The sequence below is a fragment of the Puma concolor genome, chromosome D3 (genome assembly GCF_028749965.1).
Source record: "Puma concolor isolate L17-30 chromosome D3, mPumCon1.1.hap2, whole genome shotgun sequence".
Classification (NCBI taxonomy): Eukaryota; Metazoa; Chordata; class Mammalia; order Carnivora; family Felidae; genus Puma; species Puma concolor.
The window spans coordinates 45,926,375-45,953,793 of record NC_141678.1 but is presented as its reverse complement, the minus strand read 5'-3'; the positions used below and the strand labels follow the sequence as shown (position 1 = coordinate 45,953,793).

At 43.9% G+C, this 27,419-nt stretch overlaps 1 protein-coding gene and 1 long non-coding RNA gene across 2 annotated transcripts in view; both read right to left on the bottom strand.

The window, feature by feature from the left end:
* CABLES1 (Cdk5 and Abl enzyme substrate 1) overlaps nucleotides 1-12,741 on the bottom strand; it is a 129,213-nt gene extending 116,472 nt beyond the window's left edge. The window contains exon 1 of the mRNA XM_086682613.1: nucleotides 12,721-12,741. The gene's annotated coding sequence lies outside the window, so the exon portion shown is untranslated. The remainder of the gene's footprint in view (nucleotides 1-12,720) is intronic.
* Nucleotides 12,742-21,507: 8,766 nt separating this feature from the next.
* LOC147575545 (uncharacterized) overlaps nucleotides 21,508-27,419 on the bottom strand; it is a 52,667-nt gene continuing 46,755 nt past the window's right edge. The window contains exon 3 of the long non-coding RNA XR_015242494.1: nucleotides 21,508-23,496. This is a non-coding gene — a long non-coding RNA (uncharacterized LOC147575545). The remainder of the gene's footprint in view (nucleotides 23,497-27,419) is intronic.

The following is a 27,419-nucleotide window of genomic DNA, read 5'->3' as shown; positions in this document are numbered from 1 at the left end:
GTGAAGAGAAGTTTTAATAAAAAAAACACCACTAATGGTTTCATCTGCTACAGAAATAACTTGAACTTTTTATTTCTATCCTGTATTTTTAACCAAGTGAAAGCACACAGTTTGTGTCTTGTGATTTTTGCTTGCTGTGTTAAGATCATCTTTTCATTTAGAATATTCTTCTATAGAATCATTTTAATGATTAATAGTGTTTAATTTGATGGAGAGATTATAGTTATTAAATCTGTACCCTAGGGGCACCTGGCTGGCTCAGTCAGAAGAGCATCTATTGATCTTGGGGTTGTGAGTTCAAGCCAGCCCCATGTTGAATGTAGAGATTGCTTAAATAAATAAGACGTTCAAAAACTAACAATAATAAAAAGAAACTGTACCCTACATTGAACATTTAGGTTGTTTCCAGTGTTGCTTTTAGGAAGAGTATGGTGATGACTTCCCGTGTTTTTCTAAATCTTCTTACTGTCCAATATTTTCTTAGGCTAAATAGATATGGGGGCAAATGGCATATCATGTTTTTAAGGTTTCCCATCCAGAAAGTTTGTCCCAGTCTGCTTCCTCACACTCGTGCCAGCAATATCAATTTTTTCATCAATATTCATTTCTTTGTCCATTTGCTATAACTCTGCCTGTTTTAAGTGTCAAACATGCAAACTAATTTCAAATACTTACTTAAGCATCAAACAAGAATCAATATTTTATTTAACCTACACACTGTTCCTGTGCTCAATCCTCTTGTAGGGATCATGAGAGGTATGGTTTACTGTTCACCTACTGTGTGCCAGCCACAGAATATTTCTAATCTTTTGCACTCTGCAAGTTGGGGGGGTGGTGTGTTATTACCAATATTTACAGATGAGGCTCAGTAAAATTAAACAATTTGCCCAATGACCCCCAGCTCTTATACTGGGCCAGTATACAAACCGGTCTTAGAATAAGACCCATACGTGGTCCTGCGCCCTCTGCTGGTGAGGATGTATGATGGGGGAGTACATCTCCAGATTTATAATCTTATATTTGTACTTAAAAGTCAACTGTACTGAAAATAGTACAAAATTTGGAGGAAGAGGATCTGAATTTCAAGAGCAAGTCTCTTAACCTCGCCAACCCAATATTCTCAGCAGTTTATTTTGAGATACAAATGAGACTGCTCATGAAACATTTTGATGAATCTTAAAGTACCTTTTAAATTGTCTGTTGTTGGGGTTCCTGAGTGGCTCAGTTGATTGAGCCCCCCAACTCTTGGTTTCAGCTGAGGTCATGATCTTGAGGTTTGGTTTGTGAGATGGAGCCCTGGTCGGGCTCTGCACTGACAGCATGGAGCCTGCTTGGGATTCTCTCTCTCTCCCTCTCTCTCTGCCCCTCCCCTACTTGTGTGCATGCGCGCTCTCTCTCTCTCTCTCTCAAAATAAATAAATAAACTTTAAAAAAGTAAAATTTAAATTAAAAAAATTTTTAAATGTCAGTTGTTATTTATACCAATCCAATCAACCTACTCCCTGAATTATTCCAAATTCACTTATTTTTCACCTATTTAATCACTATTTAAATATTACTGAGCAACTTCTATGTACATGGAAGCTCCTTGCTACAAAAGCAAAAAAAGAAGGGGTGGCTCTTTGCCCTTTTGCATTCTATAGCAAAAATATGGGAAAGCAAAAGCTCAGAACACATTTAAACAAAAATGCAAGGCAGGCTCCAATTAAATGATCGATCAAATGAGCAATCAGACTGGTACTGTGAATGTTATCAAAATATGAAAAAGAACCTTTTTGTTTGAGGTGAGGTCTGTGGGGGTGGCCTCAGGGAAGATCTTGGATTTCAACTGACCTGGATGCTAAGGAGGGAAGGAGGGGAACACTTTAGGAAGAGGAAGTCCTGCATACAAATTCCTCGCAGAATGTGGGCACAGAGGACTAGAATTTGAAATGTAATTATTGGTCTGCTAAAGGTTTTTGTTTTGGGGTCCCCCCATTTACTTTAATATTGCCCCTTTACAGTGCTCATTCTAAAAACTTTTTGTATGCACCCAACAGTTTTGATTGACACACACAAGAGTCAATTTTTGAAGGAAAGAAAAAGAACCTACAGGTAATCACTAACCCTTAAAAAAAAATAATTTTCACAGAGGGCACCTGGGTGGCTCAAGTGGTCAAACAACCAACTTGGGCTCAGGTCATGATCTCACGGTTCATAGGTTCGAGCCCCACGTGGGGCCCTGTGCTGACAGCTCAGAGCCTGGAGCCTGCTTCAGAGTCTGTGTCTCCCTCCCTCTCTGCTCCTCCCCTGGTCACGCTCTGTCTCTCTCTCAAAAGTAAATAAACATTGGGGTGCCTGGGTGGCTCAGTCGATTAAGCGTCTGACTTTGGCTCAGGTCATGATCTCGCATTTCAAGGGTTCGAGCCCTGCATCGGGCTCTGTGATGACAGCGCAGAGCCTGGAGCCTGCTTCGGATTCTGTGTCTCCCCCTCTCTCTGCCCCTCCCCTGCTTGTGCTCTCTCTCTGTCTCTCAAAAAATGAATAAATGTTAAAAAATTTTTTTAAAAAATAAACATTAGAAAAATATTTTTTAAAATAATTTTGCAGACAAGAAGTCTGAAAATTAGCTTAGAGATGACAGTGGATATCACCCGTAACAAAAACCATCTGACGCTGTGGAAATAACAAGGGGGTCTGATGCCAGCTTAGGTTCTTACAAACGTGTGATCTCTGGGGGCTCCAGCTTAGGAAAATTACAAACCTTTTGCATTGGTTGCTTCATCTGTAAAGGTAGGTTTAGTAATATTTTACCTTGCAGAGCTGTGAGGATTAGTGATAATATAAATTATGCAACTAACAGAGTATCTTAAGTAGGTAGCTATTATTAGAAAAATGCAAAATATAGAAGGTACACACAACAAAGGCCGGGATATTTTAGCCTCTAGGTTTTTGCAGTTTTCACTAATCCTGCCAGGCCTGCAGGACCATGAGAAACGTCAGATGCGGGCTCCAGTTCAGATCAGATTATTTTACTGCATGTTCCATAAAAGTGCCGCCGCTGCCCACTGCTAGAACTCCCACCCAGACTAGTAGATCTAAAATACAGGCATGGTGCCAGTGAGAAACCTGCTGCTGGCCTCCATCAAATCAAAGTTAGATCGCCAAGACTAGAAATGGAGAATGCCCAAGAGGTCGTTCTCAGCGCCCCAGCTCTTCTCCCTGAAATTTACCTTCCCCATGGGGACTTCTGATCATTTCTGTTGGCCAAAGAGAAAGGGAGGGAGATGGGGGTATCATTGTTTTCCTCTTGACAATTTGACATAGATACTTTAATTTCCTTCCTTAATTTCTCCAAGACATCTGAGACCAGCTGCAACACTTAAATAAGACTTGACTAGGGGCACCTGGGTGGTTCAGTCAGTTGGGTGTCTGACTCTTGAGCTCAGCTCGGGTCTTGATATCAGGGTGTTCAAGCCCCACGTGGGGCTCTGTGCTGGGCGTGAAGCATACTTAAAAGAGGGAGAGAGAGAGACTTGACTAGAAGCTCAGGGATATTTAATGAAGAATTGAAGTCAGTGAGTAACAGAGAGCCATAGATAGCAGCTTACAAATTGTGACTTGCTCATAGTCCTCCTTCCAGTATTTCCTAAATGGCAATCCCCTGCTAGGTTCTGGGTTAGGTTCTGTGAGTGCCAAGGAGAACAGGCTACGATCCTGTCCTGGAGCCCTCAAACTAATGGCAGAGAAAGCCACACCCATATTGTCACCAAAAATACATCAAAGTACTTAAAAGAAAGGGCTGTATGCACAGGGTTCAACTAACCCCCAGCAAACCTCCTGGAACTGAGGCTGTTTCAACCTTTGCCCCTACCACCACCCACCTAAGACCTCCTCCTCTCCCTACACAAGAGATGCCCAGGGGAGACTGTGTTCCTGCCACTTCTTGACATAGGGCCAACTTCCAAGTCTCCTTGTCCTGCCTGAGGTCCTGCCCTTCCCTCAGTGCTTGGTACTGGCAGTCCCTGACATTGTCCACACCTAGGCCTAGGTCCACATAAGACCATTTTACCTCCAGACCCCTCGCACTATGTGGAAGAAAGAAGGAGAATATTTTACTGCAGTCCCTGCCTAAGATGATGTAGGGCCTCCAGGCTCTTGCAATTTGCATGAGAAGTTGAGAAAAATAGGTGATGGGCCATGTCCATGGACTGTAAGGACAGTCAGGTAAGCCTGTGTTACTAATTTGTTAAGGACAATAGTTCAAGCCAAGAATGGATTTAAATACCTCATTAATCTGGGGAGATGTGTTTCAGTAACTCTTCCTCATCTCCACTATATGTTTAGAGTAGATATCCAAAGACAATATGCAGATGCATTTTCTCTTCAAATTCCTCTGATCCATCAGAAATCTCCACTGGATACAGCGCAGCAAACTGTGAGCAAGAAGGGATAACCGTCTAGGATGAAGTGGCCTATCCCGCCAGCCCACCATGGGAAGGGCATAGGCTTGAGTTTGCAGATCCCAACTCTCTCACTAACTCTGTGACACCTGAGCCTCAACTTCTCCATCTCAAGGCTGAAGCACATCCTATCTGCCTTGCATGGTTATTGTGCAGATTAGAATCAGAGTGTGTGTAAAACACTTCCCAAGTGTCCAGCCCATAGTGGGTGATTGAGTGCTGGCTGTTGTCATGATACAAGGAACCCCAGAGAAGCACACTGTTGAGCTAGTGGGCAGAGGAGGACATGGTAGAAACCTAGCATTGGACTGTGTTAGGAAAATACATTTCAGATGCTTCCGTGAAATGTCCTCAGTCTTCCAAAAGGGTATTGTTCTTGCCCATCATGCCACCCATCATCCAACTGTGGAGTTTTTATAGTATTAGCATTTTATTTCTTCTTTCTTTTTCAACGTTTTTTTTTTTTAATTTATTTTGGGACAGAGAGAGACAGAGCATGAACGGGGGAGGGGCAGAGAGAGAGGGAGACACAGAATTGGAAACAGGCTCCAGGCTCTGAGCCATCAGCCCAGAGCCTGACGCGGGGCTCGAACTCACGGAGCGCGAGATCGTGACCTGGCTGAAGTCGGACGCTTAACCGACTGCGCCACCCAGGCGCCCCAGTATTAGCATTTTAAAGAAACACACTGAATTTTCTTTGTAGTATTACTTTTTTTTTTTTTTTAATTTTTAACGTTTATTTATTTTTGAGACAGAGAGAGAGCGAGCATGAACGGGGGAGGGTCAGAGAGAGAGGGAGACACAGAATCCGAAACAGGCTCCAGGCTCTGAGCAGTCAGCACAGAGCCTGACACGGGGCTCGAACTCACGGACAGTGAGATCATGACCTGAGCCGAAGTCGGCCGCTTAACCGACTGAGCCACCCAGGTGCCCCTGTAGTATTACCTTTATACTTAAATCATAGCAAACGCTTAGCTTTATCATCTGAAAAGAATAAATTTTTTATTATACCAGTATGCATGTATAGCCAGCCCATGGACAAAGAAGAAAGCACTTCTCATGTAATCACAGGGGCAGAACATGCAACTGACATATGGTCTGCATGCACGGGCCGCCAGAGGAAGGCTCCTGTCCACTCCGAACAAACAGGCGGGCCTATGGGGCTCTACGTCTCCAGGCATAAAAGCATTATTTTTTAGTGTTCGCATTTGTTCAGGCCATTCTCACATCAGAGTGGGATGGATGTGGCCAGATTCTGGGGGACAGGGCATCACTTTGCCTGCCACTGGGAAGTTCAGCTGGACGAACTGGCACAGTAACCTTGACTGTTAAATGGGCAAACATCATGAAGCAACAGCACATGGCACACGATGCAAATACCTGGCAATCACGGAAGAGGGATGATTGAGAGTGATGGGTACCCATACTGCTAGTCGCATCAATTGGAACAACCTTTCTGAAAAGTCTGGCAACAATATGTATGAAGAGTTTTAAAAAGTTCATGATTGAAAGCATGATCTTTGGAGTCATACTGCCTTGGTTAAATTTTCGCCCTACTATCATGGCTTTGAGCATAGAGAGCATGTAATTGATTTGTGCTTCAACATTGTCATCTGTGAAATGGGAATATCTACAATATTCAATATGCTAACAATTCAGTAAATGCTTGGTACATAGTAAACTCCAGAAATGTAGCTGTTGTTTTTTATTTTAATGTTTATTTATTTATTTGAGAGAGAGAGAAGCAGAGAGAGAGGGAGACAGAGAATCCCAAGCAGGATCCACGCTGTCAGCACAGAGCCTGATGCAGGGCTGGAACTCACAAACTGTGAGATCATGACCTAAGCTGAGATCAAGAGTTGGATGCTTAACTGACTAAGCTACCCAGGCGCCCTTATTTTTTATTTTTTTTTAAGTAGGCTCCATGCCCAACATGGGGCTTTAACTCAAGACCCTGAGATGAAGAGTTGCATGCCCTACTGACTGAGCCAGCCAGGCGTCCCAGAAATGTAGTTATTGTAATAATCCTAAGAAGCTATTGAGAAACAAGGTCAAAGATTTATGCACAAAAATATTCATTGCAGCATTATTTTAAGAAAACTTGAAAAAAGAAACCCTCAATGTGAACATTGGAAATACTAAGTAAATTATGGTTTACTCAAACAATGGGATATTGTGCTTCTATTTTTGAAAAAATTATCTTTACTAAGCTTTCTTAATGACATGAAAAATGTTTTTTGAAACAATGCTAACCAAATAAAGCAGAATAGAAACCAGATAGATCACAATATCTCAATTGAACCTCAATGAATGGGATTGTTGTTTTAAATACTAAGACGTGTCTAAAGGCTACATTGTGACCAGAAGTTAAATCACTGGCTAGCAGGATTATGATGATTTTTATTTGCTTCTTTTTGCTTATCTAAGTATAAATAAGCATGTGGTCATTATAGGAACTGCTTATTCTCAATTAACAAAAAAAAAATATTTTTCAATGCATCGAACTAAGTTCTGGAATAAAATGTGCCCAAACAAATGGTGGAATTATTGGGGACTTTTTTCAGTTTCTTTAGGGATATTTGGTGACATCTAGCTTTCTCTAAAGCTAGGGTAGGACGTGGTAGTCAGAGAGAAGGAAATGCCTTTTGGTGAGGGGACCAAGTGTGAATGAAGGATCAGAGAGGAAAGGCTTTTTGGAAGCGGCTGGCAATGAGTGGACCTGCCAGAACAGCTACTTTAAAAGAGCTGTGGCGGTGAATAATGGGATATGAGGTTGAAACCAGTATACAAGGCCAGGTCATGAGAACCCCCACATCTGAAATAAGAAATCTGAAGGCGCCTGGCTGGTTCGGTGGGTAGAGCATGTGACTCTTGACTTTGGGGTTGTGAATTTGAACCCCATGTTGGGTGTAGAGGTTACTTATGAATAAAATCTTAGGGGCATCTGGGTGGCTCAGTTGGTTGAGCATCTGACTCTTGATTTTGGCTCAGTGGTGATCCCAGGGTCATGAGATTGAGCCCCTCGTTGGACTCCGCGCTGGGTGTGGAGCCTGCTTGAGATTCTTTCTCTTCCTCTCCCCTCCCTCTCAAAAAGTAATAAAAATAAAAAATAAAATCTTTAAATAAATAAATAAATACATGAAATAAGGAATTTTAACCCATAGGTAGTAGAGAACCATAGAGGATTTTTAAACAAGAAGTAACATTGTATGTTGAAAGCCAAATTGATGGAGGATTAATTTGGCAGATGTGCATATGGGGTTGAACAAAGAGTGTGAAGGAACGGAGAGGGTTTTCTATTCATTCTTCCATTTATATGTTTATCCATTCAGGAAGCATTGGGCTCCTGCTCTATGTCCTGCTCTCTGCTAGGTACTCGGAGTAAGGTAAGAGCAGAGGCCTCAAAGAGTTGACAACTTGCTGAAAAAACTGGGAAGCAGAGCAAAGGGAACAAAGGTGGGTTCCCTTTTATGTGCAAGCCCTGAAATGGTCATTTCTACATACTAGTTTATCAAATTCTCACCACACCCCTGCTATTTATCCTGTCTGTTGGATGAAGAAATAGGCTCAAAAAAGTTAAGCATGGTGACGTGCCTCTGGTCACACAGCTGATCCCTGGATAGTTCCTTCTGTAACATCTTAGGGTGGAGGCCTGCGTCAGCAGGGGACAGAAGAATCCCAGGGGTCAAAGAGGCCCCACAGAGAAGGTGATATTTGAACTTGGACTGCAGTATACAAGTGAGATGGGACATTTGGGGTCATGCAAAGGCACAGTGGCAATAACGTTAGGACTCTGTTACAACAGGCAGTAAAACTTGGAATTGGCAGAGGGAATGGAAAAGAAGGGTCAAATGCAAGAGACATTAAGGAGAAACTGGCTTCCAGATTTCCAACGGCCGGGTGGGGGAGGGGGGGCAGCTGTAATTCCTGAAAGAACCAAGACTACTCTAGGGAGAAGAGAATACATGAGAGCGTAAAATGCTGGCTAAATTTCGGCATGAGTTCCTGTCCTACACCACACAGTGTCCTAATGGAAAAGCTAAGAAGATATTTTTCTAAATCACAACTTTATTGGTTTTTATCACCCTGAAAAAGAAGTAGGCTTTAGGTTTGCACTGGCACAGTCTTCAACGTGGTTACAGATGGGCTCACAGGGTGCCTGGCTGAGAACACTGGCCACTGGAGCCCCTGCGCTGGCCAATCACACACTCCATTTGCCCTGTGAGACACAACTCGAAGCCGAAACAGCATTCTGGCCCCTGTTTGGGATGTGCTCCTGTTGGTGCTTGAAAAAGAAACCCTTCTGGTATCAGACCAGGTTCAGCCATTTCCTGGGATCCCTTGTCAAAGCAGCTTAAGGAGAATGTATTCTAAAAATCTTGGGAAGAGTCTGGAGGAACACAACAGGGAAGCAGCTAAAGCCCAGCCAGGTGCACAGAGAACCGTGGGCATGAATGCTTGGGCACTCGCCCTTTCTTGCCCAACCTTCTAGGGATCCTGATTCAGGCTCCATCTCCTTCTACAGATTAGGATCCTCTGCTTCTCTCCATGGGCAAGAAATGCGGCCTATCGTAGATACCCTCCTGTATAACTCACAGAGCCTGGCCCCTCTAGGTTTCCATTTCAAGCATATGAAGAAAGACTGATCGGCAAAGCTTGTGGGAGCAGGCCCTGGCCCCCTGAGCTTGGCCAACAGGTGTCGGCAGTTGGAGGCGATGGACGGTTGGGGGGGGGGGGGAGGGCGCAGCCAATTCCCAGAAGGGAAGCGAGGGGAAGATAAAACAGTAGGGTTCTAGCCTATTGGGGCACTTTCTTAATTTCTCTAGGCTTAATTTTCTTGCTTGGAAAATGGAGATACACTATCTTGGAGGTTCTTATTTGAAGATCAAAGAAGACTTTAAAAAATGTCAGTGATACTCAAACTTCCCACCAAGTGCTCCTACAGACAGAAGAGAGAACTCCTAAATGAGTCTCAAACATTAAGAAAAATAAAAAAAGAGGGGCCCGTTGGTGAAGCTTGAAGCAGGACATTTCTTTGAGGTCCTCTTTTTGGTTTAAAAATGCATGAGCTATGGTAATTTAGCATATGATAGAACTGACATCTCAAATCAGTAAAGGAAAGAAATTATTTAGGCAATGATATTGAGACAACACAGTTGCTAGTTGGGAAGGAAAAAAAAGATCCCTCACAGTTTATACCAAATTAAATTCCCAACAGAAGAAAGATTTCATTGCAAATGTGAAACCATGAAAGTACTTAGGGAAAGTACTAAACGCCTTAGCAAAAGAACTCAGAACATGTACTGACGGTTTGTTTAGTTGAGCATTGTGACTCTCATACCTAGAGCAGTGCTCGGCAGAGTCAGACCTCAGTACATTTTTGGCGGCATGAATTAATGAGAGTTTTTTTTAATCACCTCAGTTAGGGGAGAAGCCTCTTTAAGAATGGAATAAAACCCAGAAGTTATAGGGGCGCCTGGGTGACTCAGTTGGATAAGGGTCCAACTTCGGCTCAGGTCATGATCTCACAGTTCATGGGTTCAAGCCCCGCATCAGGCTCTGTTCTGACAGCTAAGAGCCTGGAGCCTGCTTGGGATTCTGTGTCTCCCTCTCTCTCTGCCCCTCCCCCACTCATGCTCTGTCTCTCTCTCTCTCTCTCCTTCAAAAATAAATAAACATTAAAAACAACAACAAGAAGCTGTAAATGCAAAGGTAAATTCTACCAAAAAATAAAATTATAACTGACTATATGGGAAGAGGGGACCAAAAGACAAACTAAATCAAAAGACAGACATACTGGAGGGAAATATTTGTAATTCAAATCACAAGTTACCTTTCCTAAATATTGATAAGAAAAAAGCCAACAATCCAATGGAAAAATGGGCAAATGATATGAAACAACAACAACAACAACAACAAAAACAGTTCCCAGAATAAGAAATACAAATGGGTCTTGGGGTACCTGGCTGGTTCTTTCGGTGGAATGTGTAACTCTTAATCTCAGGATCATGAGTTTGAGTCCCACACTGGGTGTAAAGATTACTAAAAAACTAAAAAAAAATGAAATAAATGAAATAAAATCTTTCATTAAATTTTTTTGTGTTTATTTTTGAGAAAGAGAGAGAGAGGGAGAGCAGGGGAGGAGCAGAGAGAGAGGGAGACACAGATTCTGAAGCAGGCTCCAGGCTCTGAGCTGTCAGCACAGAGCCCGATGCAGGGCTCAAACTCACAAACGGCGAGATCAAGTCAGACACTTAACTGATCAAGCCACCCAGGTGACCCTGAAATAAAATCTTTTTAAAAAGAGAAATACAAATGAGTCTCAACTATTAAGAAAAAAAAGAGGAGTGCCTGGCTGGCTCGGATGGTGGAGTATGCAACTCTTGATCTCAGGGTTGTGAGTTCGAGTGTCACATTGGGCACAGAGATTACTTAAAAAGATAGATACTCAAACGTCTCCATAATTTTAGAAAAGCAAGTAAAAATTCTAACGAGAGGGGTGTCTGGGTGGCTCAGTCGGTTAGGCGTCTGACTCTTGGTTCTATTCAAGTCACAATCTCGTGGATCATGAGATTGAGCCTCTTGGTGGGCTCTACACTGAGAGCACATACCCTGCTTGGGATCCTCTCTTTCCCTCTCTCTCTGCCCCTACCCTGTTCAGACTAGCAAGCACACTCAAGTGCTTTCTCTCTCTCTCTCTCTCAAAATAAATAAACTTAAAAAAAAATTCTACCAAGATACATGTTTTTACATATCAGATTGGCCAGGGTCAGAAAGCTGGAGAACACATCATTGTCTATTGTATTGGCTAAGGGAGGAGGAAACAGATGCTCTGATATAGTGTAGATTGGAAGACTCTTCTTTTTTTTTTTTTATGTTTATTTACTTTTGATTGAGAGAGAGAGACAAAGAGAGACAGACAGAGGTGTGAGTGGGGGAGGAGTAGAAAAAGGGAGACACAGAATCTGAAGCAGGATCCAGGCTCTGAGCTGTCAGCACAGAGACGGACACAGGGCTCAGGCTTGTGGACCATGAGATCATGACCTGAGCCAAAGTCAGACGCTTAACTGACTGAGCCACCCACGCGCCCCAGGAAGAGCTCTTCCGAGGGCTACTGGACCCTATAGCATACCCTGTGATCCACGTCTAGGAATTCTTCCTACAGACACACTAACACAGGTACAAATGAAGAATATTCACGGTCATATTTGTTGTAGTGTTGTTTATAATAGGAAAATATTGGAAATAACCATCGTAGGGCTGGTTTACAAATTCTGGCACATCCATACAATGAGATATTGTGCAGCTGTTACAATAATGACATAATTCTTGATGAACATGTTATGAGAAGCTCTCCAAGATGTAGTGTTATCTGAAAAAAAGCACACTGCAGAGCAGTGTGTATTTTATGCTATCATTTTTTACAAAACAAAACAAAACAAAACAAAAAAACAACCATATACATAGGTATTTACTTGTACTATGTTTAGATTATCTCTTGGAGGATTCCCAGGAATCTGGGAATACTGGTTGCCTCCTGGGAATAAAGCCAGGTGGTTGGAGAACAGAGGGCTACATTTTCATTCTAAACTCTTTTTTATACTTTTCAGATTGTGTTTCATGCATGTATTACCTCTTCAAATAATACATTGAGGGGGAAAAAATGTGTTAATTTAGCATCCTGCTCCATAATCTCTCCACAACTGATTTAATGTAAAAATGTCTTAAATTACTTACCTTACACTAATTAACTTTCCCTCTCAAATCTTTGAGTGAAATTAGCATTCTAGAAAGACAGCCCATTTACCCTGGGACTCTGTCCCCTGGGCACACACCAGCAAGCGTCCCCTTTCTGAAGAGAAGAGAACTTTGTGGAGCGTCTGGCACAAAAGTAGCTGTGCCACAAGTGTGAGTTCCTGTCTCTGTGGGAACGGAACTGCTCCTGCTGGGGCAGCACCGAACGGGACCTCCGCTCCCTTGGCAAGAACAGAAGGCCGATGAGTGTCTTACGCGCTAAGCAGGGCCCTGGGACACGTTATCCTGTGAAATCTAAGGTTCTACAGGGCCCACATTCTTCAGCCCAGCCCAGTGCCTGGCACATAGTCGACACTGTTGATGTAATGAATGAACGTATCAAGAGTTACAGGATCTCACCTGAGGGAGGGACAGAGGCCCTTGGGAGGCTTTGGGGAAGTCCCATGAATCGGCTTAAAAAGGAATCCTCACCCAGCAGGCAAGGGGGATAAAGCAGGCATTTCCGGCACGGAGGACAGCTTACCTTTGGGATGACAGTGGAAGTGGGGGAGGCTGGCTGGGAAGGCCAGCAGAGCTGAACACACAGGACTCCCACCTGCCCTTCTGGGAGCAGTAATCACATGTGGCCAGGCACCTCGGGCATCACCTAGGGTGGTGGTTACCTGACAAAGTTATTTTACAAAGGTCCAGGAACTGACAGACAGGAAAGAAAATAATCAGGCCACATTCACTTGAACGTAGAGGAGGTTTGGGAAGGGGAGAAGCTCAGGGGTAGGGTGGAGACCCCCAACCCCAGGAAACAGACTTTGAGTGGTGGGTGGAGCTGTGGTCTCAGCCTATCAGATCCAGCACCTCTGCCTCATGATTCCCCTTCCTTATGGCCAAAGTGAGAGCCACTTGTAATAGAAGCCTGTAATCTCTTATCCAGAATCCAAAAAGTGTTGAAAATCCAAAGCAGTTTTTTTTTATTTTGTCAGCAAAACCTGCCCTCCGCTCATCTGAAGCTTCGTATAGACTTTATTCATCCCACGCTAAATGTCTATTTATATGTTTTGCTGGAGAAATATTAGTGTGCTTGATTAGAGGAGGCTGTTCCAGACCTCGCTGAGGGGTTATATAATACATCGTATGTGCACCACACTACTTTTCTAAAATCTGGAAAATTCTGAAACATATCTGGCCCCAGGAGTTTTGGACAAAGAGTTGTGTTCTAATATAATCGACCGACTCATATAATGTTTAAAAGTAAAAGTGATGTAATGGCCTTGAATGTAAAATAAAGAAGAAATAAAAGACTAGAAAATGTTAATAACACAATGTATATTTCAATATGTATATGCTAGGGCAGGACTACACTGGAAGACCTAAAAACTGTGTTGGATGCTTGCCCCTAAAGGTAGACTCTCCTGAATGTGGCAATTCAAATGTATGTGATAGGGGAGCCTGGGTGGCTCAGTCGCTTAAGCGTCTGACTCTTGATTTGGGCTCAGGTCATGATCTCATGGTTTGTGAGTGTGAGCCCCACGTCGGGCTCTGTGCTGATAGTGCGGACTCTGCTCTGGATTCTCTCTCTCCTCCCTCTCTCTCCCTGTGTCTCTTAAAACAAACAAACAAACAAACAAACAAGCAAACAAACAAAACCCAACAGGGGTGCCTGGGTGGCTCAGTTGGTTAAGCTTCCAACTTTAGCTCGGGTCATGATCTCCTCGTCCGTGGGTTCCAGCCTCGCATCGGGCTCTGTGCTGACAGTTTGGAGCCTGGAGCCTGTTTCAGATTCTGTGTGTGTGTGTGTGTGTGTGTGTGTGTGTGTGTCCCTCCCCACTCATGCTCTGCCTCTCTCTGTCTCTCAAAAATAAATAAATGTTAAAAAAAATTTTTTAATGTAACTGATAAGGTTGTATATGCTTTTTTTTTTTTAACTCAAATACTAGGAATGGCATTGCCATGATTTTACAAAATGGTGAACAACTCTAAGTAAAGTTCCAAGTATAATAAACATAGTCTCCCTCAATGTACTCAATAGTTGCATTCCTGGAAAATCTGGTGCATGTAAAAAACCAGGCAAAATGTCTGTGTGTTCATTTGTAAAACATAATTAGGTTTTAGGCTCAGATAATTATAATGAGGTTTTCACTTACAAGATACATTTTAATGAGACGGTTGAAAGTGATTCAGGATGCAAAACAGTTTTTTGTTGTGGGCCACTGCCTCACACATGGCAGGGAGGCTTGTGTCCCTGGCCCCACAGATTAAATATCAGTAGTGCACCCAAACCAGACCATATGACCACCAGGAATGCCCCTCATATTCCCACAAAGCCCCTGTGGCAGTGCCCCCTGGGAGGGGAACACTGCCCACCACTCAACCCCGCTGGGAGCCAGCAAGGGGCTGGCAGATGAGCCCGTGGTGTCCCAGAACAGGCTCTGGTCCAGCTGGAGAATCCTGCAGTCAAGTCTGGACTGAGAAGTTAGGATTGGAAAGCCCTTGTCTTCCCCAGAATGTAAGTCTCAGGGATACAGACTGGAAGTGAACACCGAAGTTCCTCATCGGGTGTGCCAGTGTGGCGCTGTGGAGCTCCAGTTGGCTAACCCGGAGGACGTTCTGGCCTCAGCCACCTTTTTCCCCTGCCAGCAAGGTGGCGCCTTCTGGAATAGGCTGATGGGCCGACTGCATGGTACTTGGCTGGTCTGCAGGTTAGTGGTGTCAGGCAGTCCGTGGGTCGTGTGCCCCCCTTTAAGAGTCACTCAAAGTCTCAATGTGTCTTAGTGGTTAAGAGTTAACCACAGCAGCATTATTCACAATAGCCACAACAGCCAAAAGAAGCAACCTAGGGGTCCCCCCGTGGGTGAATGACAAACAAATATGTTGTATATAGATAATGGAATATTATTCAGCCTTAGAAAAGGAAATTCTGATGCACGCTACAATGTGGATGGACCTTAAGGACAGTATGCTAAGTGAAAGAAGCAGTTTAGAAAATACCGCAAAAACCCACTACCTAGAGTAGTGAAATTCAGAGAGACAGAAATTGGAATGGTGGTTGCCAGGGGCTGATGTGGGGGAAGAGGGAATGGGGAGCTGTTGTTTCATGGGGACAGAGTTTCAGCTCTGCATGATGGAAAAGAGCTCAGGAGATGGACGGCGGTGATGGCCACACAACAAAGCGAATGTACTTCATGCCACCAAGTGTACTTCATGCACACTTTAAAATGCTTAAGATGGGTGGCCCTGGGTGGCTCAGTCGGTTAAGTGACTGACTTTGTCTCAGGGCATGATCTCATGGTTCATGGGTTTGAGCCCCGCATCAGGCTCCATGCTGACAGCAGAGAGCCCACTTCGGATTCTCTGTCTCCCTCTCTCTCTGCCCCTCTCCCACTTGCACTCTCTCTCTCAAAAGTAAGTAAACATTAAACAAAAATTTTAAATAAAAATCTTAAGATGGTAAATTTTATGCGATGTATATTTTGCCACACATATAATGTAGATAATAATAAATTAGAGGAAACATAGATAACAAAATTAAGAAAACAAGTAAAAAGCTAAGGCTATGATGGAAAGACTGGGAATCAAGTTCTGGCTCTGCTACTCACCAGGATATGGTGGATCTTGGCCAAGTTACCCTCTCTAAATCTCAGTTTCCCCATCTGTGAAACAGGAATAATGACTGTACTCTCCCTTTGGGGCCTGATGGAGCTCACTCCAGATGATGTGTGTAAACCATGGGGCACAGCACCTGCCTGGCATGTTGTCGGTACTCAAGAGGTGTGACTATTATCATGTGTGCAGATTTTTTTTAAGTTTATTTATTTTGAGAGAGACAGAGAGACCCAGTGGGAGAGAGGCAGAGACAGAGGGAGGAGAGAGAGAACCCCAAGCAGGCTCTGCACTATCAGCACAGAGTGTGATGTGGGGCTTGAACTCACAAATCATGACATCCTGAGCTGAACTGAAATCAAGAGTCAGACACTTAACTGACTGAGCCATCCAGGTGCCCTCTGCATGCAGATTTTACATATCCACTGCTCATGGAAGCAATCCTCCCTCTCAGACACTCCCATAGAAGTATTTAGGGCATTTGCCTTAACAGCAAGGTTAGAAGGACACTGACAAAGAATGACTGGGGACCCAGGAGCAGGGGTGGTGGGGTGGTGTGCATGTGTAACTTTCCTGATCCTTCCTGCCTGTGGGTCAGCATCCTCTGGGGCCACAGCCAAAGGTCCTCAAGGGCACCCAGAGCAACTTTGCTGTATCTAGAGAAAGCCTTTCTTAACTGGCCCCCAGAGGGACACTTCCTAAATTTAAAACTGCCACGATTCCCATTTAGACTCAGAGGGAGAGTTGATCATTGTTGTTGACAGCAGTAAAAGTCCATTTTCTTTTATTTTTGGTTAAACAATAATTTGATTGGAAAATGCTTCCTGGGGCAGTAATTAATGGCTGGTTGGAGGTAAAGCCAAAAGCGTTTCACCCAGAAAGTCATTAGTTACCAGGAAATGCTAGACCTAGAGGGGATTCACCGCTGGTACAAACTCTGAAATTGGTAGGAAGAAAAAGAGAATAAGGAAAATGTAAGCAATTTCTTTTTATGCAGTGAAAAGTTTAAAAATGGAGCGTTGTGTTGCCATAGACACCATTTCTGGCTCTGGGCGGCCCTGGGCGGTCCTCGGTGCCTGCATCCAGCCGCACAGCAATTAGACACGGTTTTCAGCCTGGCGGCTGTGCCTTCCAAGTACCTATAATGAATATCTGCGGCTCCAGGCTCCTGCGGAAATCCTCAAGCCTTGACTTGTCATTGTAATTTCCTTGGGAAGTGTTTCTAATTACACATTTCTTACTGCCTGCCCCAGGTCAAGTCTTCTTGTATACAGTATACGAATTGCATAAAACCACAAAGCAGTGAGGGTACCTACTCCACCCCCTGGAGTGGTCCAAATTGCTATGTGGTTGTTTTTAACCTAGTAGTTAAGCATTGCTGGGTGTAATAGGGCGTCATTTGCATGAGCAAGAACAACATTAAAGGAGCAGCACGCGCCTCATTCTTTATAACTCTGTAGAGGTTTGAACCCATTTCAGCAAGACAGCTATATAATAACAGAACTTCCAACTCTAACACACAGACTGTTTATTTTAACTATTATAGCAGGGTCTTTGAGAAGAGGGACTTAATTATTTTGTGTTGTTCCCTGGGACCTGCCATTTAGGGAACTTTTGGCGGTTGAGTTTCCTGGAGGTGAAAGCATCATTACCTTTGGACTCTCTTGGTTGAGGAAATTCTCCAAGACTTGAGACAACATTCGCCAAATACTTTTAAAGGGAACTGAAGTCAAGTTAAATCTAAATCCAGATGCTACTGTTTGGATGTTAAGTTTTCTTTGAAGTTGAGCGAAATGGAGGCTTCTTTAGCTCTTGAAGAAGGGTCAAAAATGGTTTTCTAAAAGAAGGGCTTCTCTGGACTTGGGCAACCGCATCTCCACAGGAAGGGTCTATGGACACTACCCTCCCCTCCTTGCGTGTGTTTTGGAAGACTGAGAAATTGCAGGAACCAGCGGTACTGACTGATCACGTTGGTGGGGCTGAGGAGTTGGGCTCAGCTGAGCCCCTAGGCAGTGCCCACTGGGGAGGGCTGTTTCTGGCCCCATGTAGCAACTGCTGGCCAATGCAAGAACTTGCCCTGACCCCACTTCCTAAGGAATTTCATAAGGAAGGAGGAGCAGTTGCTGCAAAAAATGACTTTTGCTCTAAGCTTCCTTCTACCCACTGGCTCCTCTTCCTCCCATTCTCTAAATGTTGGGTGCCCAGGGCTCAGTCCTGGACCTCTTTGGTCTACATTTGCTTCTTAAGTGATCTCATCAAATTGCAAAGCCCTAAACAATTACCATCTGTAGTAAGTTGTATTTCCCAGGATTGTCCACAAAAACATTTCCATCCTACATGCTCTTCTATAATGTAATCTTCACATTCCTCCATCAAGAGAAGGGATCTATATCTACCCACCTCGCCACCTACTTTGAATCTAGACAGGCTGTTACTGACTGTCTTGTAGCCTGTAGAATGGAGTGGAAAGGGTGCTGCACAGCTTTCAAGGCTAAGTTAGGTAAGGTGATGCAGCTTCTGCCTTGTTCATTGGTACACTCACTTATGGAGCCCTGAGCTGCCATGTACATAGTCCAGCCATCCCAAGGCTTCCATGCTGTAAGGAAGCCCAAGCCACATAGAGAAGCCACTATGAGTAGTCCAGTTGACCACCTCTGCTCAGGTCCCAGTAACTAGCCAGCCTGAATTGGCAGATTTGTGAATAAAGATGCTTCCAAGTGATTCCAAACCCACCTTACGTGTTGCCTCCAGCCTTAAAGTCTTCCAAGCTGAGACCCCATTGTGGCATAGAGGCTAAACATTCCTGTTGTGCCCTGCCTTAAAATTTTTTTTAAGTTTCTTTATTTATTTTGAGAGGAGGGAGAGGCAGAGAGAGAGAGAGAGAGAGAGAGAGAGAGAGAGAGAATCCCAAGTAGGCTCTGTGCAGTCAGCATGGAGCCCTATGTGGGACTTGATCTCATGAACTGTGAGATCATGACCTGAGCTGAAACTGATGGTCAGTCACTTAACTGGCTGAGCCACCCAGGCGCCCCAGCCCTGCCCTAAATTCTTAACCCATAGATTGGTGGGCAAATGAAATAGCTGTTTTAAGCTAAGTCTTGAGGTCATTTATTACACAGCTATTGTATCTGGAACACCATCTATATGCCATGACTCCCATGTTTGTATCTCCAGCTAAGGCCTCTCAAGGCTCTAGACTCACATTTCCCACTATTTATTTCACTTTTCCACTTGGATATCTAACAGGCTTCTCATAGAACATTCCCAGGATCAAATTAATGACTTATCTTGCCTTGAAAAGCTACTCTTTCCTTAGGTGTTTTCATCTCAATAAATGACACACCATCACTGACCCAATACCTAACTTCTCAGGCTAACAATCTAGATATCATCAGTGACTCCTCTCTTTCCCTCCCAACTCCCATCCAGTCCATCAGCAAATCCCATAAGCTCTACATTCAAAGCATTTCCCAAATAGGACTACTTCTTACCTATTTCACTGCTATAACTCTAATCCAAACCACATCATCTCTGTCCTGGGTTATGGCTAAAGCCTTTAACCTATTGTTCTTCCTACCTCCACACCTGATCTGTTGTCCCTTTCCCCCCAGTCAAGTCTCCAGAAGTCACAATAATCATCTCAGATGTAAATGACATCATAAGCTCCAACTCTTCCTTGTTCACTTGTCTGGCTGTTGACCAGGAATCTGGTTGGCGCTATTGACCAGGAATCTGTGTGGCCTGGACTTTCTCAGAATATGGTGGCTGTGCTCAGAGTGCAAGTGTCCCAAGAGAGAGAAGGAGAGCCAGCCAGCAGTGCTTTTCAGGCCTTAGCCTTGGATGTCATGCCACAGCACTTCTGCCACATTCTACTGGTTGAGGCAATTATGGAGATCCACCCAGGTTCAATGGCAGAGAACAGAGACTCCACCTCTCAATGAAGCCTGTTACAGTCACCTTCTAAGAAGAGCATGTGAGATGGGATATATATTAGTGCAGCCATCTTTGGAAAGTACAGTCTGCCACACCATTTGAAAAGATTTAACTATGTAACAAAGAAAATTTTCTACACCCCCCCCCCCCCGCCCAAATACCAGAAGCAAATTGTAAATGCAAAAGGCAGTATAAAGACATGCCAACTGTCTTCACTGAGCCCCTCCTCTGGGCATTGTGGGTTGGAAACCTTTTTTATAGTACTACAGGGAGAGATTGGGTCAACCGCGCCTGTTTCTTCTTCTCTTTAAGGGCAGGAGGAAGAGTGTTCTCTCCTTCATTTCTACCTGTAAAGCTCACTTCAGATGCCATTTTCTCTACAGGCCCTCCCTGATCCCCATCATGTGAGCAATGAGAGTTTTTACCCATCTCACAGGCTACTTCTACTTTCTCCCTTGTACTACAGTTACTCATTTGTCTCATAAATCTTGCCTCTCCAAGGGTGCCTGGGTGGCTCAGTCAGTTAAGCATCTGACTTGGGTTCAGGTCATGATCTCACCACTCACTCGTGGGTTCAAGCCCTGTGTTTGGCTCTGTGCTGACAGCTCAGAGCCTGGAGCCTGCTTCGGATTCTGTGTCTCCCTCTCTCTCTCTGCTTCTCCCCCACTTTCTCTCTCTCTCAAAAATAAATAAACATTAAAAAAAAAAGTTGAGGGGCTCCTGGGTGGCTCAGTTGGTTAGGTGATTGACTTCAGCTCAGGTCATGATCTCACAGTTTGTGAGTTCGAGCCCTGTGTTGGGCTCTGTGCTGACAGCTCAGAGCCTGATGCCTACTTCAGATTCTGTGTCTCCCCTCTCTCTACCCCTTCCCTGCTCACGCTCTGTGTCTCTCTGTCTGTCAATGATAAATAAATGTTAAAAAAAATTTTTTTTAAAGTTGAAACCTTGCCTCTTTAATCCCCTCAAGAGTGTATTGAACTTTAAATTTTCGGGGCGCCTGGGTGGCTCAGTCGGTTAAGCAGCTGACTTCGACTCAGGTCATGATCTCGCGGTCCGTGAGTTCGAGCCCTGCGTCGGGCTCTGTGCTGACCGCTCAGAGCCTGGAACCTGTTTCAGATTCTGTGTCTCCCTCTCTCTGACCCTCCCCCATTCATGCTCTGTCTCTCTCTGTCTCAAAAATAAATAAACGTAAAAAAAAAAAATTTTAAAAAAATTTTCAAGGGTCAGGGAGTTTTAAAAATTTCTCCAGTTCCCTTCCTGCCCTGGTCTCTGTACTCGTCACATGTGCTAATTATTCAGTTATTTGCTGGCAAAATTCACAAAGAAGCAGTTGCGTACAGGTGTCTAATTCATTTACATTTGGAATGCAGTGGGTGCTCAGTTAAAACATGTTTTTAGTGAATGGATTGTATTCGACTAAACGCAGGACACTTAAGGGGGAAGTAAGAAAAAGAGCTGGTCCTGGCCTTCACAATAATGGAAGAGCTATTAAGACAGTAGCACATGGCTATGATTTATTGACAAAAGTCTGTGGGACTTAGAGAAAGCTTTTTTTTTTTTAATTTTTTTTTCAACGTTTTTAATTTATTTTTGGGACAGAGAGAGACAGAGCATGAACGGGGGAGGGGCAGAGAGAGAGGGAGACACAGAATCGGAAACAGGCTCCAGGCTCCGAGCCATCAGCCCAGAGCCCGACGCGGGGCTCGAACTCAAGGACCGCGAGATCGTGACCTGGCTGAAGTCAGACGCTCAACCGACTGCGCCACCCAGGCGCCCCAGAGAAAGCTTTTTAAGCCTATACAACCAAAGTCAGAAAACAAAAGGGAAGATTAATATAGTTTCTACTGCATAAAACATGAAAAAACACTTCTGTACATTAAAAAAAAAAAATCACAAATACAATTAAGGCAAACAGCAAGCCAGGGAAAACTTGCCAGTATGTTAACAAAGGGTTACTGGGGCACCTGGGTGGCTCAGTTAATTGAGCGTCCAAGTCTTGATATTGGCTCAGGTCATGATCCCAGGGTTGTGGGATTGAGCCCTGCATCAGGCTCCTGGCTGAGCTTGGAGCCTGCTTAAGATTCTCTCTCTCTCTCTCTCTCTCTCTCCCTCTGCCCCTCTCCCCACCTCTTGTGCCCTCTCTCTCTAAAATAGAAAAAAGGGGGGGGTTACTATCCTTAATATTTGAAAAGGTCTTCTATATCAGTAATAAAAAGACAAGTATTGCAAAAAAAAACCCTAAAGAAAGCATATAAATAGTCAAAACAAAAATAAAAATATAAATGGTTAATAAACACAGTGAAAAAAGCCCTTCAATGTCATTAATAATCATGTAAATTCATAGTAAAAACACAGTGAAGTCACGTTTTTCTTTTATCAAATTGGCAAAGTATTTTTATTAAAATAACTTGCAATGTTGGCAAGACTAGGAAGACTGAAAATTGATGCTTAAACTGCATGTCAGTGGGGTGCCTGGGTGGCTCAGTCGGTTACACATCCGACTTTGGCTCAGGTCATGATCTCATGGTCTGTGAGTTTGAGCCCCGCCTCAGGCTCTGTGCCGACAGCTCAGAGCCTGGAGCCTACTTTGGATTCTGTTTCCCTTGCTCTCTGCCCCTCCCCCACTCTCTCTTTCTCTCAAAAATAAACAAACATTAAAAAAAATTTTTTTTAAATAAATAAAGTTGTATGTCCAAAACCTTTAAAATGGGCGTGTTCTGCGACCTGGAATTTCAATATCCCCTAAATTACACCAAAGGACATATTGCTGAGGTTTATACAAAAATGCCTCAGAAGAATTAATTTTAATAGCAGAAAATTGGGATTAATGTCCAGCAACGGGGATTAATTTAAATTGGTTAAATAAATCACAGTACTCCTTTCATGTAACCATTTCAAATTGCCATTTCAAATGCTGATATGAGATAGTATTGAATAAAGTGGGAACATATCCATGTTCTATAGTTAATTTAAAAAATCAATTTAGGGGCGCCTGGGTGGCACAGTCAGTTCAGCGTCTGACTTCGGCTCAGGTCACGATCTCTGGCTCGTGGGTTCGGGCCCTACATTGGGCTCATTGCTGTCAGAGATCCTCTGTCCTGCTTCGGATCCTCTGTTTCCAGCTCTCTCTGCTTCTCCCCTGCTTTCCCTCTCTCATTCTCTCAAAATAAATATATAAACTAAAAAAAAAAAAAATTTATCTAGCAAACGTAGAGTCATTTTATTTTTCATTACATATATATTCCATAAACATAAACATGCATAAAAGCGGCCTAGAAGGATTCACCACCAAAAATTTTAGGATTCTGAGATTTTCTTTTCTCAGATCTCTTTTTTGTGTTTTTAAACTTTCTACACGAACATTCTTTTCTATTCAGGGGAAAAAAATACCATTATTTCTTGTAAGTGGTGTGGAAGTCGCCCCTGAAATCTAGATGGGAATGCGAGTTCTAGCTATTTCCCTTGAAAACATCTCTAGGCCCCACGGGCACACATTAACAACAGCCTGTTCTCTCCCGAGGGTCGAGTTGGGGTGGGAGGAATTTGGGTGAATGTTTGCACTTGCTGCTGGTTCTGCAGTAAATCTTGAAGACTGTCGGAATAGGTGCTTAGCATTCCCCAGGGTTGGAGAATGTGGTTGAGGTTCTCTGTCCTTCAGTCTCCATCATGCAGAAAGATCTGTGAGTGAGGGGTTTCGGAATTGAAACGCCACTCCACGGGAGCATTTTGGTTTCACCCAAAAGTGATTCCCTTTATTTGCTTTATTTCCTCCCTGCAGAAATAAGGGGATGATATAATTAGTTCTTGCACTGAGCGTGGGGGTGGAGGTTAAGCAAATTACACTTCTGTAGCAAAGTAAAAATGAGATGGGTGTGAGCATTGGAGCAGAAGAGGGAAACAAAGTTGCCTTATTTTCCCCTTTATTTAGCTCCCAGTTTTATGAGGGTACACAAAAATCACACAAAGAAATCTGATGGGAATAGTCCCTAAAACTAAAAAGTAACATAAACCAATGGTTTAGCCTTCATAAATTCCTCTGACTCTATTTCCAAATATAATTCTACATAAAACTATCCCATGCCACTTTGGGGACCACTAAAACCAGTGAATATTATGGAACAAAAAAAGGGAGAAAGTTTTTAAAAATACGTTTGTTCAGATGCCTGCATCAAATATTAAAAACCTGTTAGTTCACAATGGAGAATACTCACCTGCCCGTAAGTATAAACAAAAACATTTCCTTTGCCTGCGAAGTATTTTTTCCATTTTATTGCTTTTTAATTTTTAGTATTTTTAAAAAATGTTTATCCATCTATCTTGAAAAAGAGAGAGAGAAAGCATGTGAGTGATTGAGGGAGGGGCAGAGAGAGAGAGGGAGAGAGAATCCCAACTGCTGTCAACTTGGAACCTGACTCGGGGCTCAATCTTACAATCACATGAGATCATGACCTGAGCTGAAACCAAGAGTGGCACGCTTATCCAACTGAGCCACCCAGGCACCCCATTTTATTATTGCTTTCAGAAGTATAGGAAATGGCTTAAAACACACTGGTGGTTTAGCTTTTTATGAGATTTCTTTAAAAAAATTTTTTTAATGTTTATTTATTTTTGAAAGAGAGACAGAGTCAGAGCACAAGCAGGAGAGGGGCATCGAGAAAGGGAGACACAGAATCAGAAGCAGGCTCCAGGCTCTGAGCTGTCAGCATGGAGCCTGATGGGGGCTCAAACCTATGAACCACGAGATCATGACCTGAGCCGAAGTCAGACGCTTAACTGACTGAACCACCCAGGCACCCCTTTATGAGGTTTCTTTTTGATTCAACAAGTTTTGAATGACATAAATGAGCTTTGCACAGATGCTTCTAGAAAGTTTATGGCTCATCCCAGAGGTTCCCAGAGAACGGCTGTCTCCATATCACACCTCATGGGACCCCTGGCCCAGGACAGCAAAGGTAAAGGAGGCTGTAATTCTCTCTCAACCTTCTTCAGATTTGAAACTTGGAAGGGCCACAGAAAACAATGAATTCAGTGTCACATCTGATTGGCGGCTTCCCTGTGCCAGCAACCATGCTTGCTAGGGACCAGGGCTATTGTGGCATGTTCAAGCCCTTGACCTGCTGGAGTTTATAGCTGGCGGTGAGCACAGAGCCAAGGAGGGGACATTTATTTAATAGGCTTCTGTGTGTTTCTGTTCTTATTTTACTCTCGGACAAGCTGATGAAGGCAATGGTTTTCAACAACCTATCTGATCCGACTATTTGTACGTCTAACGGAATTATCTCTAGAAATGCTAAAGGACAATTTAATAACCGTACAAAGCCTCCCAGCTCTCTTTCTCTCTCTAAACATGGTTCACATGTCCTGCCTGTCCTAAGCTGTCCCCTGAATCTCCATCCTTCTTTTCCTCCACATGTGCCCCAGATTTCCCCCATCTCAGCCTACTCTGGTGTTTCTCTCCCTCCTTTTTCTCATTCTTTCCCAATGGATTTTTCCTTCATCCTATAGTTGCTCTCTGTTCTTCTCTGTAGAAGTCAAATAAGCCTACCTTGGCCCTTCTTCTTTTCCTCCCTTACCCTAACCCTGCAGCAAAAGGCCCAGAATATACCAGGAAAGGCAGAATTCTCCCCGTTGGGTGTGAAAGCTAAGATTTAGGCACAGTTTATTCCTGCAACAGATGAGACTTAGGGTACATCACTCACCCGCGTAGTGGAACCAATCTTCAAAATTCCTCATCCCAAAGCTTGGGCCGTTCCCAAAGTACAAAGGGAGGCCCTCAGGGACGGCTTTGGGTGGATGAGGAACAGAATTACGTCATATGTATGGATAGCCACATCCTCTCAGGGTGGTGTCCAGGCCTCGGACAGGAAATAGCCCTTCTCCCAGGAAGCTCCCTGTGGTGTGTGTCTCAGGAGAATGTCACCATTCTTGTCCTCAGAGGCCTGCTCCGCACAGAGCTGGGGAGGGTGGAGGGACGGGGGTCGTTCACTCTTTCCTGTGAGTGGCTCCCCCTTTAGCAGTGTGAGGCCCGCACTGGCTGCACAGTTCCTGTATTTCTCATGGTGCTTTCTTGGAGGTCTTGAGGGGAATAACTGTGACATCTGCTCTTGGAGTGTTTCCCAGGCCTGCTGGGGTTCAAAGCCCTCGTCTGTTCCAGGGACTTTAGCTTCTGGTTCCTCCTACCACTTCTCACGGATGCTTCAGGAGGGGACCTATAACCAAAGCTTAAAACTCAGGTTGCTGAGTGGCCCCTGGGTGGCTCAGTCGGTTAAGCATCTGAGTCTTGATTTTGGCTCAGATCATGCTCTCACAGTTCCTGAGTTCAAGCCCCACATTTAACTCTGTGCTGACAGCTCTGAGGCTGCTTAGGATTCTCTATCTCCCTCTCTCTCTGCCCCTCCCCAACTCATGCACACGTGTGCTCTCTCTCTCTTTCAAATAAATTAATAAACATTAAAAAAAAAAAAAAACTCAAGTTGTTATACACCTGGAAGAGTCAAAAGCTCTGGCAGATGGAAGTATTTCAAAGACTCTGAGAAAAGGGTATCCCAAAATGTATTTGTAAATATACGATCATAGTCTTCTCAAAGTGACTGTTTTAAGAAATTCAATGACAACCACTTTAGATGAGAATCTATGAGACATTTTGGGGAGTGTGGAGTGGAGGACAGCAAGAGCAGGAAGGAAGGAGACTTTGGGGTTTCTATAGAAACAGTTTGAGGGAGGGGTGTCTGGGTGGCTCAGTCAGCTGAGTGTGCGACTTCAGCTCAGGTCATGATCTCATGGGTCGTGGGTTTGAGCCCCACATCAGGCTCTGTGGTGATAGCTCAGAGCCTGGAGACTGGTTCAGATTCGGTGTCTCCCTCTCTCTCTGCCCCTCCTCTCCCCCTCAAAAATAAATAAACATTAAAATCTTGAAAGAAAGAAAGAAAGAAAGAAAGAAAGAAAGAAAGAAAGAAAGAGTTCAAGGGTAATGGGGTCTTCTCCCCCTTGCTCCCTCTTGGGTAGGTCTTTCTGATTTTGCTGGGCCCATCGGAGTCGGAACTCCACTTTCTTTTGAAAGAGAGAAAGAGAGAGAGTAAGAGAGGGAGGGGCAGAGAGAGGGAGAGACAGGATCCCAAGCAGGTTCTGGGCTGCCAACACAGAGCTCGACACGGGGCTCCAGCACAGGAAACATGAAGTCATGACCTGAGCTGAGATCAAGAGTCAGGCACTTAACTGACTGAGCCACCCAGGTCCCCCTGATCTGTTTTTAGCACACTGACCAATCAATAGATAATTGACTCACAAGAGCCAGAAGGGAAGGTAAGCTGAAGGAGGCTTCTAGAAAGCAATACTACCTAAGACAAAGCCATTTCTCATGGCTGTGAATGCTGTCATCTGCTGGCAAGCTTCTCAGGTGAAATTAGAGGCATTGAAGCAAAAAGAAGGGAGTTATGGGGTTTGTTTCCTTCCACACCGAATCAATAAAAGTAACAAACCTCGTGTGATTACAATAAAAATATATACTTGGTCTTTGTCACCTGTTTCTGACACAGATCTCCTAAATCCTTTGTAATATCCTGGATAATAGGAGCTTCTTTTGTTCTAATTAGGCTACTCGTGGCTGGCCCCTAGGTAACTGCAAGATGGGGGCTAATCTCCAGATAGATCAAGCCATGATTAGAGAGTTGGACCTCTTGGGAGGGAGAGGGACTA